At 58.5% G+C, this 3726-nt stretch overlaps 1 long non-coding RNA gene across 1 annotated transcript; it reads right to left on the bottom strand.

The window, feature by feature from the left end:
* Window positions 1-220: 220 nt before the first annotated feature.
* Window positions 221-3223, bottom strand: LOC140710141 (uncharacterized). Its single transcript, XR_012091052.1, has 3 exons — window positions 3098-3223; window positions 507-615; window positions 221-288 (listed from the first exon to the last, which is right to left on the bottom strand). It is a non-coding gene; the product is annotated as an uncharacterized lncRNA (long non-coding RNA).
* Between the last annotated feature and the right edge of the window lie 503 nt (window positions 3224-3726).

Genomic DNA, 3726 nt, shown 5'->3' with positions numbered 1-3726 from the left:
CAACAAAGACTGACACCCCCTTGGGGAGGGAAACACTCCAGTTTGCTAGCAGGTGAACACAAAGACTTATAGGAAAGTACTCATAGAGTCACAGCACGAGCATAGCAAAGGTCAAGGCTTAATGCCCAATGCCCCCTCACTAGGGCATTGGTTTAAGTCTTTAGGCAAGAGGGACAGCTGGCTGGTCAGTTCCGGTCCTCTTCATCCTTTGCCATCCTGGTCCTGGGCGTCAGTCAGTGGCTGCTTTGTATGCTGGTGGGATCCAGGAATCCGTGCTCCTAGTGCCCTCTGCAATTGATCAAAGGTTAGAGAACCTGCTTAAAAGCCCAAGCCTAGATCATAATTACAGTTTAAGTTAATTAATTACAATTAAAGCTGATTAGTTAAAAATTTAAAATTGTCTTTTAATTGCTAGTGGGTCTGGGGGTGGTGCAAGGACAGTGGTGGGGTTGGGAGATTCTACCTGGCATGTTGAATATGAAACGATAGCAGGAGGGTTGAGGTACCGTAAGGCGTAGATGGGCAGCAGGCCCCTTGGTAGCAGCTCGGCATGAAGAGGAGGTGGTCCTTGAAGATAAGGAGGTGGACGTATGATGTCATCCCTGAGGAGAGACCCTATGGCATGGGAGGGCGGCAGGTTAGAAACCATCTTCGTGACCTCTAATGGCCAGCACCGGAACAGCAGAGAGCCAAAGGGGGCAGGCGGAGGGAAAGGCAGGGAGGAGTGGCAAAGGGGAGGAGTGAGGAAGGCTTATGGAGGGGCTGGGAGGGAAGAGGGAGGGGTATGGAGGGAGGAAGCAGGGGGGTCAGGGAAGGGGAGGAGGGAAGGGGAGGGGAAAAGAGAGATAAGGAAAATGAGGGGGGAAGGGGGAGGAGGGAAGAGGAACGATGAAAGAGGGAGGAGGGAGAAGAAAAATAGGAGGGGGAGGAGGGATGAGGAAATGAGAAAGGGTGGAGGTAGAGGAGAAATGGGAGGTGGAGGAGAGGAGTGGGAGGGGGTAAGGATGATTTGATTGACAAGTCACAAGTGTTAGCTGTGTGCGCGTGCGCAACTCAAAACCCAAGTTAGCGTGGCAGGCACACACCGCTAGGGGGCGCGCGGCCCGCACCCGTAACCCAGGAGCGCAGCCACCTGCGGCGCCCCCGCCCGCGCCGGCGGGCCTGGATGGACAGGGGGTGCCCAGCAGGTCTCAGGCTAGGAAAGGCTCCACAGACCACCCCAGGCCACCGCGCCAGGTCGCTACGCCCCCTCGACACCTCTCCAGTCACCACCAGCCAGAGCCCACCTGTGGCCGCGGCGCAGCGCCTCCTGCCCGCACCAGGAGCCTCCTGAGCCCCCAGTCACCCGGCCCCAGCCCCGGAGGAACGTGGGCTACGCGGCAGACCCGCGCCAGGCCCCTCTGGAGCGCCGCTCCGCCTGCTACAGGGAAACGCAGAAATCCCAACTCCCACCTTCGGCAATCCAATTAATTAAACACACGTTCACTAAAGTCAGAAAGACCCAGTCCTCCAGACACCGCTGTCACGCATGTGGGTGGTCTCGGAACGAGAGACAGAACCTGTGACATCGCTGGAAAGTAACGCAAAGGGGGCCACCCTGCCGCTCCCCGCCTTCGCCCCCAGGCGTCGACATCGCGCCCCTAAAAGTCGTGCCTCCCTCCTTCGCCACAGCAACAATTTCCAGACCCCGCTGATGGCGCCTCACTGACCTTGTCACTGCCTCTCTCTCCATCCTGCTCAAATAAGCCACACTTTCCTAAGACCCCCGAAATAAAAAACCACTGGAAATCAACTAACGTGCCTCTGTGCGCCTCCACGACACCAGAAGCCACGGCGCCAAGGCCGACCTCAGCCTCTGCGGCCGCTCCGCAGTGAATCCGGGGGTCTCGAAACTGTTCCCTCTTGGGTAAATGAATCCAGGATCCTCCAGTGGATCCCGCGCCCGACCCCCTCCATCAGGAGAACAAAGGCCACCTCCCCTCCCCACCCCGCCCCCCAAAATTCCGCAGTGCCGCCAGCGCCCTCTCGCGGCCAGCCAGGAAACCTTCCAGAAACCTGCCACGTAGCCACCCGCCTGCGCCCCCACCAGGCCCGCCGGCCCAGGGTGGGAGGGGGCGGCCTGGGGGGGCTTGACTCGGACAAAGGAAATGGCAAAAGGCAACTTGACCAAAAGTCCAAGCCTGCAACATGTCAGGATTTTCGAGTGACCACCATGCAACGCTCTGAAGACCCCCGCGGCCCCCCATCCCCAGCTCCCAGCATCCAGACCCCAGCAACACACCTCTTTTCTGCATTTCTCTCTTCCCTCTTCCCAGACCCAAGGATACGGCCGTCTCTCTGCCCCAACCCACCCCCTGCATCTATTCTGCCTCTGTCCCCAATCCCACGACCCCCTTCCGCAGGGACTGATCCTAGGGGGCTACTGGCAGGTTTGCACTTGGGCGCCATCTCTCTCCACTGTGAAAGTGGCTGATCAGGACAGAACCAGATGATATCGGGTGGAAATTTTACTCTACATTTTGCCTGGGGTCCACACTGCACTAAACCTGTGTATTTGGATTCGGAAAACCTCGTGAAGAGGAACCTCCACTCCTCCCGCCCACGATCCACCAAAAACCTGGCCAACAGCTGGCAAGGCAAATATGCCCGGGAGACCCTTCTATTCGGGTGCTTCCCCCCCCAATTCATGGGGCATGCAGAAGGCATCGCCGCCATATCTCCCACTATTAACGCGATTCTAGAGGCGGCTTCCAATACAGGAAATCCGGGGTTCGCCCCCCAGTGACTGCCACACACCCGAATCCAAGAGGGGTTCCGTCTGATTCCTCCCGCTCCTCTGAAGTCCCTGCCACCCAGCCCACCCTCAAGGACTAGACCCCCCAGAGAGGAGCCCTGACTTCCCCCAGGGAAATGTGCCTCAAGATTTTCCTTCTGAAAATTTTGTTGCGGACACTCGGGGACCAGGCGGAGTGGCCGCCTCCAGCAGTAGGACCTGGGATCAGGCTCTCGGCGTGTCCAGGAGGACAGAGCCCATCCCAGAAGGGGATGCCGTCTTCCTTTGGCACATCCTTTGCGGCAAGGATGGCCAACCACTCACCAGGTGAGGGATCCTCTCGTGGGCGCCCCAGCTCTCCCGAGGAGCCGCAGCCAAGGCCAGCAAGCCAAGGCGCGCTCCCTCTCTGCTCTCCGCCGTCTGCGCTAGGGGCTGGCTGGGTGGGGTTTATATGGAGGCGCAGAAGGGGTGGTCTCTGACGTCAGCGCATTCTGCTGCAATGCGCTCATTTCTCTAAAAGTGATTGGCCGGAAAAATGAGCCCCCCAGATTCTATGACAAATTGCTCTAGCCGCACCCAGATTGCAGCAAAGAAGGGAGGAAAAAATTCTGCCGCAGTGCCCCTGGCCGCCATGACCAACACCCTGTGGTCACGGGTGCTTTTTCCCTGCGTGAGCTCGACTCGCCAGGCAGGGTGAATTCGGGCACAATGTGTGGGGGGAATGGTCCCGAGGGCTGGCCGTCCTCAGGCGGCCGAGGGCCAAGGTGGGGCTGTCAGGACGCAGATTCCACACCTGGCGGTTTCGGAACATCCATCGGAGGATGCGGGCTTAGCGAAAGAAAATTATGCTTTCTCTTATTGTTCAGGAAAATAAAACGCCCGGGCGACATAACTGGTTTCCAGATGTAAGCCAGAGGCTGTCACCCCCTCTCAGCCCACCCGTGCGTTTCTGA

Source organism: Chlorocebus sabaeus, chromosome 24 (genome assembly GCF_047675955.1).
Source record: "Chlorocebus sabaeus isolate Y175 chromosome 24, mChlSab1.0.hap1, whole genome shotgun sequence".
Classification (NCBI taxonomy): domain Eukaryota; kingdom Metazoa; phylum Chordata; class Mammalia; order Primates; family Cercopithecidae; genus Chlorocebus; species Chlorocebus sabaeus.
Note: the sequence above shows the minus strand (reverse complement) of the source record. Positions and strands in the feature narration are given on the sequence as shown.